Source organism: Eumetopias jubatus, unplaced genomic scaffold (assembly GCF_037043125.1).
Source record: "Eumetopias jubatus isolate StellerSeaLion01/CBP00866 unplaced genomic scaffold, mEumJub1_p1.0 scaffold_2, whole genome shotgun sequence".
Classification (NCBI taxonomy): domain Eukaryota; kingdom Metazoa; phylum Chordata; class Mammalia; order Carnivora; family Otariidae; genus Eumetopias; species Eumetopias jubatus.
Genome location: NW_028274808.1, coordinates 61,151,436 through 61,167,790, shown reverse-complemented (window position 1 = coordinate 61,167,790; position 16,355 = coordinate 61,151,436). Strand labels below are relative to the sequence as shown.

The 16,355-nt window shown below is 34.4% G+C and overlaps 1 pseudogene; it reads left to right on the top strand.

Annotated features, from left to right (window-relative positions):
* The first annotated feature begins 1,279 nt into the window (after nt 1–1,279).
* LOC114210056 (DDB1- and CUL4-associated factor 13-like) lies at nt 1,280–2,556 on the top strand (annotated as a pseudogene).
* The last annotated feature ends 13,799 nt before the right edge of the window (nt 2,557–16,355 follow it).

The window sequence follows — 16,355 nt, the reverse complement described above, 5'->3', positions numbered from 1 at the left end:
TAAAATTTGCAGACTGGTTCTGAATTTTAAACTGTTTCTTCATTTCTATAAATATAATATAGAAATTATATTTATATTTATAATGTAATTCCAGTTCGTGTCATCCAATAATACTTCCCAAATAGGATATGAATTTTTACTTGGAATAAGTTATTCAGAGTATGTATATGTGCTCTGCACATAGTTGAAATAAAGTCTTTTTAAAGTTAATGTGTCAAGGTTGTACCAACATACTTTTAAGAAAGCAGGTAAAAACTGATTAGCTTTCCCTTTTTAATGGGTTTGTCATGTAACTAAATGATTGGTTTGAGCTTATGTGTGGCAGTTACCTTCTTATCAGTGCAAGAATAAGATGCAAATATTTGAATTTAATCACATGCAATTTTTTTTCTGATTTCATATGCAATACTAAAGCACAGAGAAATAAAAATACATAAATAAATATTTTTCTTTAGTTTAAAGATTGGTCAAGTATACACAAAACATACTATATTATATATAATAGGAGAAAAGAAACATCAGTTAACTATCAAAAGGAAAGCAGCCTCCAAGCTAAGATATGTTTGGGTTCTTTCTCCAATATTAGTAATAGCAAGCCTTCATGTAAAGGATTCATCAAACAAATGATAAATACCTGATATTCAGTGAATTTGACATTTCAAAAGGAAAAAAAATAGAGATCTTGGGGTCTTGTTCTAGTTTTGAGGATTGAAAAAACATGCACAAAATACATCCCCTGACGAATCATAGCTTGTTATTAACTGAAAGTGCATAGATAAAACATTGGTTACATTGTGAGGAATCACATGAAGTGCATGATAGGAAAGCCAAGAACAATAATCCATGTTAATATATATCTCTTTTCAAACTTCATCCCATATTTTAACATCATAAGAAAAAAGAACATTGTTTTCCAAAGTAATAGTACTTAGACAGTCATATGTCACATGTAAAAAATTAATCTTCATATATACAAGATTACATATATAATCTTGTCATAACTTCCCAATATGTTAATGTGAGCAGCTCATCCTACTGCAGTTAATAAAATATTCACCCTCCATTTTACCTTTTGCAAGAGGCTTTAAAATTAAAAAAAAAAAATACCTATTTAGAAAACACAGAGAAATGTGTGGTCTATTGAGAGAGAGATAGGATAAGTGATGAGCTTTAAAATAATTAGGAAGAGTAACCCAAACTCGGAGGAAAGTCTTGGGGAGTCAGGGACAACTAGAAGCCAAAATGAAGGTGAACATTCTGAGCCAGAACCCGGACAACAATGTCCGCGAAACTGAACTGGAATTACAAAGAGTTCAAAGAAACTATGATCCTACCTTACATCCTTTTCACAAGAATACGTAAGAGCTTTAAATGCTACCAAACTGGAACGGGTATTTGCAAAATCATTCCTTGTTTCTCTGGATGGTCACTGAGATGGAGTCAATTGCTTGGCAAAACATCCAAAGATCCTGGCTACTGTCGTTTCTGGGGCATGTAATGGAGAGGTTAGAATTTGGAACTTGACTAAATGAAAATATATCCATACAATACAAGCACATGAAGGTTTTGTCCGAGGAATATGTAGTCACTTTTGTGGGACTTCTTTTTTTTACTGTTGGGGATGATAAAACTGTGAAGCAGTGGAAAATGGATGGACCAGGCTATGGAGAAGAAGAAGAACCATTGCATACAATATTAAGAAAAACAGTGTATATAGGAATTGATCATTACTGCTAAGAAGTGTTTTTGCCACATATGGACAGCAAGTAGACATTTAGGATGAACAAAGAACAAGTCCTATATGTTCAATGACTGGGGATTCAACAGTATATAAGTAGTGTTAAATTTAACCCAATTGTGACATTTCTCTTGGGACGTTGTGCTTCTGACAGGAATAGAGTATTGTATGATATGAGGAAAGCTACTCCCCTGAAAAAGGTCATCTAGATATGAGAACAAATACAGTTTGTTGGAACCCTAAGGAAGCTTTCGTTTTTACTGCAGCAAATGAAGATTATAACTTGTGTACTTTTGATATGCATTCACAGGACACTCCTGTAATGGTATATATGGATCATGTATCTGCAGTGCTTGATGTGGATTACTCTCCCACTAGGAAAGAGTTTGTGTCTGCTAGTTTTGATAAATCTATTTGTATCTTTCCTATAGACAAAAGTAGAAGCAGGGAACATGCAACATGTTATCTGTGTAAAATGAACTTCTGACAGCAAATATATTATGTGTGGATCTGATGAAATGAACATTCGTCTATGGAAAGCTAATGCTTCTGAAAAATTGGGTGTGCTCACATCACGAGAAAAAGCAGCCAAAGATTATAACCAGAAGTTGAAGGAGAAATTTCAACATCATCCTCATATAAAAGGCATTGCTCATCACTGGCATCTACCAAAATCTATCTACAGCCAGATCCAGGAACAGCACATCATAAAGGAAGCTCGCCAACCAAAGGAGGTGAATCGTCTCAAACATGGCAAGCCTGGGTCTGTGTCAATTGTGTCAGAGAAGAAGAAACACATAGTGGCACTTGTGAAATAATACTTGGTATTCCTACCAATCCTGATGTATAATTGTTTGTTACATTTTGATGTGTGGACTCTGCAAATAAAGTACTAGCTCTAGAAGAATAAAAACAAACAAATAAATAAATAAATAAATAATAATTGGAAAACAACAAAATAGAAAAAGAATACAGTAGACAATTTACCTTTGGGCAGTAAAATGGCACTCAAGGTCAGTGTTTGCCACATCAATTATTATTAAATAGGAAATATTTTAAATTACTGCTTAATGATTTATGATCAGAACAATATCTGATACTACATATTTTCACTTTTATTAACTAGTGTATATGTACAAACATGGTAGTACAGGGAAAAAAGAAAATCTATAATTTTCATAAAGTGTCAGAGTCATATTTAATTTATTAAAATATAAAATGGAAAAGAAATAACTAGGGATAGATTTGCAGTAACAATGAACTGAAGAGGTTCACTTCAGAAACTGTCCGTGAGTGAAAGATTTTTTTGTGTTTCAGCATTAAACAAATACTCTGTTCAAGGAACAGTTCTAGGTGATGGGGAAATTGTGAACAAGACAGATAGACCCCTGCTTTCTTGGAGTTCATATTCTTAAGGAGGGATGACAGATAATACACAGGCAAACAAGGAAAATACCGTATAATCAGGACAGAGAAGTGTTTTACTAATCCAGTAGAGGAGTGATGGAATATAGATATTGGACTGGATATCAGAAATACTTTTGAAATAAAATTGATAGGATTTTGTACATAGATATATACAAATTCAAATAAATAGGGTCACAGAATGTGGTATGTTTGTGCATAATTTATAGATGCAAGTAAAGAGACATAATTGAGCACTTAAATTCTGTTGCTTTCAAAGTTATTTATATCCTTCCTGAAGCTCTATAGACAGAGAAAACATGTGATACAACTTGTGGGGTGGTTCTTTGCATCTACCTAAGTATTTAGATGCTGCCTTACTTCATTGTCCAAACAAATGTCTTCATTTTTCCAATAGAAAACTTGTTCATTGCGATCTTAATAAAGAGGTGTAGTGAGTTCTGTTTAGTACATGAAGTAAAAAGGAAAATATTAGGTAGAGCATTCTTAAGAGTCACTGCATAGTCAAATTCACAAAATTAGCCACATCATTAATTATTTGCTGATATCCCAACCATGCATGAATACTTTAATTTTCAAAAACCAACTACGGGGGCCTTATGATCATCTGAAGAGCGGTCCGTGTAGCAAATCATCTTTTCACTTTCTCTTTTTCACCTTAATATCTACCTCTGCTTTCTTCCTGTCTCTTTCACTCTTCCTCATGTTTTTCTTCCTCTTTGTGTGTGTAAGTGTGAGTATATGTGTATCTCTCTCTTTACATCTCCTCTCTCCATTTTTATCTTTCTCTTCTTTCTCACTTATTCCTTAATATCATTAAGTTCATGATTTTGGTCATCCTATACTCATTTATTTCTTCATTTTCCGTCCTGCTTCCTCCCAACTTCCATTTCTCATATACCCATCCTCTGTGTCATCCATGTATGTGTGTGTGTATAAATGCCCTTAGCTGTATTAATAAAGAAATGACATCTCACTCAATCATTGTGCAATAATTAAATACCCCAATGTATATAGTTCCTAATGTTTGTGCATGCAACATGTACAAACAACAAGTACAAACAGTAAAAGTGCGTGTATATACTTACTCCGCCATAGATGTTCTGCTTCATACTAACTTTTGTGTGAATGTTTATTTTTCATAGTGGTTTCTACAGTATCACTTGCTAATATATAAAAATAGGAAAGTGAGCTACATATCTGAAGTAGTCACTTTGGCATTCCTAGAATGTGAGGTCTCATTCTACTTCCATTCCCATAATCCACTCATGTGCTTTATATGAAACAACTATGTGATTTTTCTTTCATCTGAGTGTAGTATACCTGTCTCCATGACCCTTTCTGATGTGTTGTGCCCTTCTTTTTTCTATAAAGAATTATGTTTTATGTTTCTTGAACCTGAGTTTGCCTGAGGAATTTCATCAAGGATGTTTATATAGGGAGATAATTGCCTTAATTCCATCCCGAGGAACAAGCAAGTCATCAAAGGTCCTGACCTGGAAGAGGTCACTCACTGAGAGGTTCTGGACAGGGAACAATTCCAGGCCGCCCTCTGGTGGGCAGAAATGGAGCTAAGGAAAGGAGATTGCAGGAAACAAAGATAAATTTCAGAAGCAAATAAAATCTAAATTACCATCACTTCAGTAGGTAGAGGAGAAAATTCAGGAGTTTGTCGGATTACCATAGCGAGCCTTGCATATCTATCTAGTAAAGCAATGACTCTGGGAAGCAAGCCTAGAGAGGTGCTGGAGGTGGAATGCAAAATCTGAATACTCATTTACTGGTGTTCAGGATCCTCTGATCACCTTACCCATAAGTGGGAGGGGATTGGAAAGGACAATGAGCTTGTTTAGATGGAAGTACCATTTGCAAGGGAATAGATGCATGATAAAAGTTTGCTTTATGACACCAATAGTGATGACAAAGAATGTCTCACATCACACCACTGTGAGTTACAGAGGGGTCAAAAAAGATCCTAGTAACAAAACATGAAAGGCAATTATCAAAGTTCAAGTGAAATTTTACTTCAGCTGAAATAGAACAAGTAAATAAAAGTTGTCACTGGCCACTAGCTCAAATTCTGAGCAATTTCAACAGTCAAATATCTAGCATCAGCGAAGGTAATGAAAATACTCTTACTTATATAGCACAGACATGTAGTACCAAATATTTGAAATCTTTATTTTGGAATTAAGAGAAAAATAAATTCCATCTGGGTGTACCTCTTAGCAATTACTAACAATAAAATTCTGTATTCTTACCTAAACTTGTAGACTTCAGGAAATAGTAGATAATTTGTTTGGAAATAACTGACTGCTAACTGAAATACAAAGTGTATGTAAAAATGCAATTAAAAAATCATTTCCATGATACACATGTAGATGTAGATGAAAATTCTGGCGTGGTTTTACTGTTATTTAGGTTTTGTCAGCAATTCCTATGATCAGCTGTTAATCATAGAATTTTACCTAATTTTCTTTTAAAAACACACAGTATTTTTCATGGCATATTCTTTGTCATTCATGCCAAAGGAAAAAAGAAAAGAACAATTATGAACAGCAATAGGGAGTGATTATAGTTTGTCCAGCCACCACAGGACCTGGATATCTGCCAGTAACACAAAGTACTTTTCTACCTATGGCTTTCACCATAGGATCCCCAGTGCACTTTATGAGCCAAAGAAATAGTGTGACACCCCATCCAATCATTCACCCCTGAGCCCTACTGGTGTACACATTTATGAGGGTGCAAATTGCACACTGGTGGACAATGCCTGATATGTGGAAAACACATTTGGACCCGTAGGCATTTAGACATCTGAGTCCTGAAAGCAAAAATTACCTAGTAAATGTTGTTGGGAAAGCTACTGCCTACATTTTAAGTAGAATCGATTCACATAAATACGAAACAGTCTCATTTCAAGTTATTGGTGTGCAATTTAAGAGGTTTAAGTCCTAAATGGTTTAGGACAAAAATCCTCATTTTCGATTTTAGCAGCTTTAAGTGCATAGACCATGTCTTTTGCTGACTGTAAATCCCTGTGGTGTAGAGATTGGTATCCAGGATATAGTTAGCACAGGGTAGTTGATGAAACTAGATCTTCCTGTAGCTAAGACCTGATAAAAGTTTCAGGCTTTTGATTTTTGGATTTAACAGGAGCGGTTTCCTAATAAAGAATTGTAGCTCTGGGTAGTTGTGAAAGTCTGGGATTGATGGTCATCAGGAAACAGTGTAAACTTTGTTGACTTTTGGCTTATTTGATTTGAAGTTGGTGAATCAGTATGCAAATGTTCTCAATAGGCCAAAGTATAGAGCAAGAAATAGCTGTTATAAAGTTGTTTTTCCCCTATTTCTCACCTATAAATGAAATATTATAGTTAAAATATGTATTAATACAAAAGAAGAATCTATAGTCAAGTTTATTTTAATAAGAATACAAATATGAGGAAATTAATAGAAGAATGCTTACCTCTCTGCTTCTCAAAGCTCTGATCCAACACTACCGCCTTCATTCATAAGAGATGATTGCTTTTTTAATTCACAGAGGTAATAGAATACACAGGATTAGAACTTTAACAACTTGCTGCTGTCCACAGACCCTATAATCTTTTTAAAAAGCTTTCAAAATTGTGGTAAAATACAAGCAACATAAAATTTACCGTCTTAGCCATTGTGCAGTTCAGTAATACTGGTACACTTGCATTATTGTGCAATTATCACCACCATCCATCTCCAAATTTCTTCTCACCTTGAAAAACTAAAACTCTACCCATTAGATGGCAATGCCTGTCTACCACCTTCCCCAGTCTCTGGCAACTGCAATTCTATTTTCTGACTCTGAATTTGTCTACAACAGGTAGCTCATATAAGTGGAATCATAGAATACCAGCTTATTTCATTTAGCACAAGATTTTCAAAATTCATTCAGGATGTAGCATGTGTCAGATTTTTCTTCCTTTCTAAGGCTGAATTGTATGTATATAGCCTTTTGTTTATTTATCATCTACTGTGGGACATGTTTTGCTTCCACCTTTTGGCTATTGAGATTAATGCTTCTATAAACATGGGTGTACAAAATATCTGTTCAAGACTGTTTTCAATTCTTTGGGGTATATGCCCAGAAGTGGAATTGCAAGATCATAAGGTACTCGTCTTTTTAATATTTTTGAGGGAACTGCCATACTATTTTCCATTGCAGCTGCATAATTTTATATACCCATCAACAGTGTATAAGGATTCCAATTTCTACACATCCTCCCAAACATTTTTTTTAAAGATTTTATTTATTTATTTGAGAGAGAGAATGAGATAGAGAGAGCATGAGAGGGGGGAGGGTCCGAGAGAGAAGCGGACTCCCTGCTGAGCAGGGAGCCCGATGCGGGACTCGAACCCGGGACTCCAGGATCATGACCTGAGCCGAAAGCAGCCGTTTAACCAACTGAGCCACTCAGGCGCCCCTCCTCCCAAACACTTTTGATTATCCATTTCATAGTAACCTTTATTATAGGTGTGAGGTGGAATCTCATTGTGATTTTTGATTTGCATTTCCCTAATGATGTTAAACTTCTTGTTTCACATACTTACTGGTTTGTATAATCCCACAATCCTAAATATATGCCCAGCTATCCTTTCAATTGTTAATGTTGTTTTATTTCAGTTGTTAATATTGTAATAACAATAACAATAAAAATATTTTGGAAGTTTACTATGTAACAGACATGGTTTGAATGCATTACAAGTATTGGCCCACTTGGTCTTTCAAAAAACCCTTTGAAGTAAATATCATTTTACTCACTTTTCAAATAAAGAAACTGGAACACAGGCAGATTAAATTATTTAAACCAGGTCACATAGCTCATAAATCTTTTAAGTATGGATTACAGCTTCTAAGCCATTGAGGTGTCCCTCCTACTGGCTTTGGTTAATTCCTTTACTTGAGTTTAGAATCCCATCTTTTCACACATATGTAGGCTATTAATTCATAAATTATTTCTTTTCTCTTTTTATTTATTATTTTACTGGTAACTTGTATCACCTACTACTGGTACCATACATTTAAGTATAGGCAATTTTATCCCATTTTACCTTATTTTAACTTAACTCACCTTACCTCACTTAATCTTATCAAAATTAAAAACCTTCTCTGACCCTATTCTTAATTGCAACCCATTCAAACTTCTCTTCATAATCATGTTCCTTTGTTTACTGTTATTTTCTTCACCTCCCAATTTCCCATCAACTCACTGCATTCTGGTTTCTACATCTACCAGTCCTCTGACACTGATTTCAATGAAATCTCCTCTTTGCTCAATATAGTGGGCATTTCTCATCTTTTGTGAACTTTTAGCAGCATTTGACCCTCTAATTGCTCCTTCCTGAAATTCTTCTTGGTTCAGATGAGAATGCACTCCTTGGTTTCCTCCCACTTCTCTGACAGACTTCTCAGTCTCCATTTCATCTTTTTTTTTTTCCCCATGCTTATCCCTTAAATGTTGAAGTTCTTTTTCTTTTTTTTCATTATGTTCAGTTAGCCACTGTATATAGTACGTCATTAGTTTTTGATGTAGTGTTCAATGATTCATTAGTTGCGTATAATACTCAGTACTCATCACAACACATGCCCTCCTTAATACCCATCACCCTCTTATCCGATCCCCCAACTCCATCCCCTCTGAAACCCTCAGTTTGTTTCCCTGGGGGTCCATAGACTCTCATGGTTCATCTCCCTCTCTGATTTCTCCCCCTTCAGAAAATGCTGAAGTTCTTCAGTGTTTGCCCTTTCTAGTCAATCTTGTGTCTTCCTATACCATTTCTCTGTGACGCCATATATCTTACTGCTCACTGGTCTCCCTTTTGCTTGTCCTTCAATATTTATAATATTTTCTCCAAAAACCATTTATCCTTTCTCTGTTTCCTATCTAATTAATTTTAGAAATTATCCACACAGTTGTTGAAGCTTGAACTCAATCCTATCTTTTTCTCAACCCGTAACTTTAATCTGTCATCAGTTTCTGCTAATTTACTCTACTAGGTAATTCTCCTATCTGTCCATCTGCAGAAAGGAGGAAAAATGTGTAATGCTTTTGTTTTGTTCACATTCGCCCATTTACTGGATCTTGAATATGCCAAACTAGTTTCATTATTTATGTGTTAGCAGCAACTTTTCTATTCAAAATATATTTCTTTCCTATGTTATAGAATAGCCTCTTTTCAAAATTTCCTTTTAAAGATATTTGATTTTTATCTTTTATTTTAAATACAACTTATAAAAACTTCTAAAATATTTATATATTCATATTTCTTTTATCATTATTTAACTGAAATACAATCTACTGAAATATAAAATCTTTTATTCTAAAAGTGGTCTCAATAGAAAACCAATGTATTAGATAATAAGGATTTATTACATGGTCTTTTTATTATCAGATAAAAAACTTACCATCCCTTTTAAGATTTATCTTCATATATCACCGGTGCAACTGGCTTCTCTGTCACAAAGTTACACATTTCTTCCAAGCAATTTTTTTGTGTAGGATTTTTTAAATAGGTAAGATCCAATTTTTATTTTTATGAATTTTATTTGCTAAGCATTCATTTCCTCTTAATGTTCTGTCATAAAAATTATAAAACATATAATTTAACTTAGTGGAATTTTTTTTTTTTCCTTAGGGATACAGAAAACACATTGTTAGGTATTTTTCTGCCTTTAATACCTAAACAAAATATCTAAAGTCCTACCCAAAATGGTCTCTGCTGTTAAAGTTTGCTTTTAATGCAATAAAGAGACAGTATTAAGAAGTAATATATTTTAACAATTATAATTTTGGCACAAAATAAATGGAAGATGGAAGAAAATATATTAAAATTTAAAGCCACACAAGTACCATCAAAAATATAATAACTGCAATCTGGAAAATGGAATCTGGAACATTTACATAAATTTTACACATTTTGAGTGTATTTATTTTTGTTTCTGTTTTTTATTCTTTATGTAAATTCAATTTAGTTAACATATACTGTATTATTAATTTCAGGGGTAAAATCTATTGATTCATCAGTTGCATATAACACCCAGTGCTCATTATATCAAGTGCCCTCCTTAATGCCTTCACACAATTATCCCTTCTACCCACTGACCTCCCCTCCAGCAACCCTCAGTTTGTTTCCTATAGTTAAGACTTTCTTATGGTTTGCCTCCCTCTCTATTTTCATCTAATTTTATTTTCTTCCCTTCCCCTATGTTCATCACTTTTGTTTCTTAAATTCTGCATGAGTGAAAAGGTATGATATTTGTCTTTCTCTGACTTATTTTGCTTAGCATAACACCCTCTAGTTCTAACCATGTCATTGCAAATGGCAAGACTTCATTCTTTTTGATGGCTAATTAATATTCCATTATATATGGAATATGTATGACCACTTCTTTATCCATTCATGTATTAATGAACATCTGGGCTCTTTCTATAGTTTGACCATTGTAGACATTGTTGCCATAAACATTAGGGTACATGTACCCCTTCGAATCACTGTATCCTTTATATAAATACCTACTACTGCAGTTGCTGGGTCATAGGGTAGCTCTATTTTTAACTTCTTGAGGAATCTCCATACTGTTTCCAGAGTGCCTGCACCAGTTTGCATTCCCACCAACAGTTTAGAAGGGTTCCCCTTTCTCCACATCCTCACCAACATCTATTGTTTCCTGAGTTAATTCCTACTGGTGTGAGGTGGTTTTCATTGTGGTTTTGATTTGTATTTCCCTGATGCCAAGTGATGTTGAACATTTTTTTCTGTTAGTCTTTTTTTCCGGGAATTGCCAGCAATCCCTGTACCAACAGATGAAAAGATTACTCCAAACTTTGCTGTGAAAGAGAGAAGAAGGCAAGGGGGTCAACGCTCACAGACAAAGACCCTTTGCTCTTCTTTGTTCCTGCTTTTGTTGGTCCTTCAGGATAATCACAAATCCTTATCACTGTTTCTCAAGCACGTGATGTGTGGCAAGGGGTCTTACTGGAACTGGGAGGATCTGTTTACAGGAAAGATACGATATGCTAATCTGTGAGTTCTACGAGTTCTGGGAAGGCAACTCCCCGTGGCATTCCAACGGCAGAGTGGTCACACAGGCCTCGGCATTCCAAAGGCCTAAGCCCTTCTCTGAAACCTTCCATTGCCCCCAGCAGCCTCTGTGTTACATTTTAGCAAGCCAGGTATTATGGCTGATTTCATGCTCTACATTAACCCCAACACCATTTGTGTGTCTTCTTTGGAGAAATGTCTGTTCATCTTGTCTGCCCATTCTTGACTGGATTTTTTTTGGTTTTTGGGTGTTGAGTTTAGTAAGTTCTTTATAGATTTTGGATACTAGCCATTTATCTGATAAAACATTTGCAAATATCTTCTTCCATTCCATAGGTTGCCTTTAGTTTTGTTGACTGTTTCCTTTTCTGTGCAAAAGCATTTTATCTTGATGAAGTCCCAATAGTTCATTTTAAGCTTTTGTTTCTCTTGCCTTTGGAGACATGTCTAGTAAGAAGTTGCTGCAGCCAAAGTCAAAGAGGTTGCTGCCTGTGTTCTCCTCTAGGATTTTGGTGGATTCCTGTCTCACATTAGGTCTTTCATCCATTTTGAGTTTATCTTTGTGTATGGTGTAAGGAAATGATCCAGTTTTATTCTTCTGTATGTGGCTGTCCAATTTTCCCAAAACCATTTGTAGAAGAGACTTTTTCCATTGGATATTCTTTCCTGCTTTGTCAAAGATTAGTAGAGGGTCCATTTCTGTGTTCTTTATTCTGTTCCACAGATCTATGTGTCTGTTTTTGTGCCAGTATCATACTGTCTTGATGATTACAGCTTTGAAATACAGCTTGAAGTCTGGAATTGTGATGCCTCCATCTGTGGTTTTCTTGTTCAACATTCCTTTGGTTATTTGGGGTCTTTTCTGGTTCCATACAAATTTTAGGATTATTTGTTCCAGCTCTGTGAAAATGTTGATGGCATTTTGATAGGGATTGCATTGAATGTGTAAGTTGCTTTGGGTAGCATCGACATTTTAACAGTATTGTTCTTCCAATCCATAAGCATGGGATGTTTTCCAATTTCTTTGTGTTTTCTTCAACTTCTTTCACAAATGTTCTATAGTTTTCAGAGTACAGATTTTTTACCTCTTTGGTTAGCTTTATTCCTAGGTATCTCATGGTTTTTGGTGCAATTGTAAATGGGATCAATTCCTTGATTTCTCTTTCTTCTGCTTCATTGTTAGTTTATAGAAATGCAACTGACTTCTGTGCATATGATTTTATACTTTGCTGAAGTCCTGTATCAGTTCTAGCAATTTTGGGATGAAGTCTTTGGGGTTTTCTACATTGAGCTTCATGTCACCACAAAGAGTGAAAGTTTGACTTCTTCTTTGCTGATTTGGATGCCTTTTATTTCTTTGTATTGTCTGCTGAGGCTAGGATTTCCAATACTGTGTTGAACAACAGTGGTAAGAGTGGACAAACCTGTCATATTCCTGACCTTAGGGAAAAAGTGTTCAGTTTTTCCCATTGAGGATGATATTCGCTGTGGGTTTTTCATATATGGCTTTTATGGCATTGAGGTATGTTCCCTTAATCCCTAAACAGCAGAGAGTTTTTATCAAGAAAGAATGCTGTATTTTGTCGAATGCTTTTTCTGCATCCATTGAGAGGATCATATGGCTCTTGTCCTTTCGTTTATTAATGTGGTGTATCTTTGGATTGATTTGTGGATATTGAACTATGTTTGCAGCCCAGAAATAAATCCCACTTGCTCATGGTGAACAATCCTTTTAATGTACTCTTGGATCCTATTAGCTAGTATCTTATTGAGAATTACATTCATGTTCATGAGGGATATTGGTCTGTAGTTCTCCTTTTAGTGGGGTCATTGTCTGGTTTTGTGATCAAGGTAATGCTGGCCTCATAGAATGAGTTTGGAAGTTATCCTTCCAAATCCTCTTTTTTGAAATGGTTTCGGAAGAATAGGTACTAATTCTTCTTTAAATCTTTGACGGAATTCCCCTGGGAAGCCATCCAGCCCTGGACTCTTGTTTGTTGGGAGATTTTAGATTACTGCTTCGATTAGCTTGCTGGTTATGGATGTTTTCAAATTTTCTATTTCTTCCTGTTTCAGTTTTGGTAGTTTATATGTTTCTAGGAATGCATCCATTTCTTCCAATTTGTAGATATATAATTGCTCATAATATTCTCTTATAATTCTTTGTATTTCTTTGGTGTTGTTTGTGATCTCTCCTCTTTAATTCATAATTTTATTTACTTGAGTCATTTCTCTTTTCTTTTTGAAGTCTGGTTAGGAGTTTAGCAATCTTATTAATTATTTTTAAGAGTAAGCTCCTAGTTTCATTGATCTGTTCTGCTAGGTTTTTGTTGTTGTTGTTCTCTCTCTCTCTCTCTCTCTCTATATATATATATATATATATATATCTATCTAATCATTGATTTCTGCTCTAATCTTTATTATTTCTTTTCTCCTGCCAGATTTAGGCTTTATTTGCTGTCCTTTTTTCCAGCTCCTTTAGGTGTAAGGTTAGGTTTTGTATTTGATATTGTTTCTTGAGGAAAGCCTGTATTGCTATGTGTTTCCCTCTTAGGACTGTCTTTGTTACATCCCAAAGAGTCTGAACTGTCATATCTTCATTTGCTTCCGTGCATTTTTTAAATTCTTTAATTTCCTGGTTGACCCATTCATTCCTTAGTAGGTTGTCCTTTAACTGCCTTGCATTTGTGGTCCTCCCAAATTTTTTCTTGTGGTTGACTTCAAGGTTTAAAGCATTGAGTTTTAAAGTATGTGTTCTATTCTGGAGAATGTTCCATGTGCACTCGAAAAAAATGTGTATTCTGTTGCTTTAGGATGAAATGCTCTGACTATATCTGTTAAGTCCATCTGGTCCAGTGTGTCATTCAAAGCCCTTGTTTTTGAGGAAGATCTTTGTTGATCTTCTGCTTAGATGATCTGTCTATTGCTTTGAGTGGGTGTTAAAATCCCCTACCATTATTATTATCCACAAGTTTCTTTAATTTTGTTATTAACTGGTTTATATATTTGGCTGCTCCCAAGTTAGGGGTATAAATATTTACAATTGTTAAATATTTTTATTTTATAGACCCTCTTATTATGATGTAGTGTTCTTCATCTCTTATTACAGTCTTTGGTTTAAAAATCTAGTTTGTCTGATATAGGGATGGCTAATCCAGCTTTCTTTTGATATCCATTGGCATGATAAATGGTTCTCCATTTTATCCTCAATCTGGAGGTGTGTTTTGGTCTAAAATGAGTCTCTTGTAAGCTGCTTATCCATGGGTCTTGATTTTTTATACATTTTGATACACTTGTGTTTTGATTGGAGCATTTAATCCATTTACATTCAGAGTAATTACTGAAAGATATGAATTTAGTACCATTGTATTACCTGTACTGTTCCTGTATTGTCTCTGTTCCTTTCTGGTCTTTGTTACTTTTGGGCTCTCTCTCTGCTCTAAAGGATCACTTTTAATGTTTCTTACAGGGCTGTTTTGGTGTTCACAAATTCCATTAGTTTTTGTTTGTCCTGGAAATTCTTTATCTCTCTTTCTATTCTGAATGATAGCCTTGCTAGATAAAGTATTCTTCACTGCATATTTTTCCTTTTTGCATGCTGAATATATCATGCCAGTCCTTTCTGACCTGGAGTGTATTTTTTTAATTTTTTTTATTTATTTTTTTTATGAGCAGTATTAGGTTTCCAGTAGAATGGTGTGGAAAGTACAGAGATTTCTCAAATATTCCCCACTGTGCATAAACTTTTCATTATCAACATCCTCTATCAGAATTATACATTTGTTACAATTGATGAACGTACAATGACTATTATCACCCAAATTCCATATTTTACATTAGGATTCACTCTTGGTATAATATGGTATAATACACTGTATCATTTGGACAAATGCATAATGACATATAGCCATCATTGTTGTATCATGCAGAGCAGTGTGTCTTGCACACTTCAAATGTGTATCATGCACACTTTGCCTATTCATTCCTCTCTCCCCTTTAACTCCTGGAAGCCACTGATCTTTTTATTGTGTTTATGGTTTTACCTTTTCCAGAAAGTCATATATTTGGCATCATACAGTATTTAGCCTTTTCAGACTGGCTTCTTTTACTCAGCAATATGCATTTAAGTTTCCTTCATGTCTTTTCATGGCTTGATAGGTCATCTTATTTTAGTGCCAAATAATATTCTATTGTCTGGATGTACCATAGTTTATTTATTCATTCACCTACTAAAGGGCATCTCGGTTGTTTCCAAGTTTTGGCAATTATTAAAAAAAATAAACAAAACAAAAAAAAAACCTTCTCTAAACATCTATGTGCAGATTTGTGTGAGGACATAAGTTTTCAACTCTTTTGGGTAAATACCAAGAAAAATGAAAAATAGTTGCTGGATTGTAAGGTAAGTTTAATTTTGTAAGAAACCACCGAACTATCTTCCAAACTGGCTCTATCATTTTACATTCTAATGACCAATGAATGAAAATCCCTATTGCTCCACATCCTCACCAGCAATTGGCTTTGTCAGTGTTCCAGATTTTGGCCATTCTAATAGGTGTGTAGTGGTATTTCATTGTTGTTTTTATTGCATTTTCCTAATGACATATGATATAGAACATCTTTTCATAGGCTTATATGCCATTTTTATATTTCCTTTAGTAAGGTTTCTGTTAAGGTCTTTGAGCCATTTTTAAATCAGACTATTTGTTATTGTTGAGTTTTAAGAGTTCTTGGTATATTTTGGATAATAATTCTTTATCAGCTATGACAATTATTTCTTCAGATACTTCAAATACTTCAAATTCAAAGGAGAAGACAAATGAACTGAAAATAAAATATTAACTACTCAGTGATTTATTTTCAGGGGTATCATAAGGACTTTGTTGTCTTTAAAAACATTGAAAAATTAAATTAAGCTGCATTTTAGGTGGGAAATATACTCCTTATATATTAAGTATGTCTAATCATTTGACCCTTTGGTTAGATTTAGTGTTTATATTAATTCAAGGAAAATATTTTTTTTCATATTAATTCACAGGAAAAAGTTGTGTTACTTCTCTTTACCATTTGAAAAAAAATTAGGAAGTACTACATAGTAGTATAAGCCTGAATTTTAACA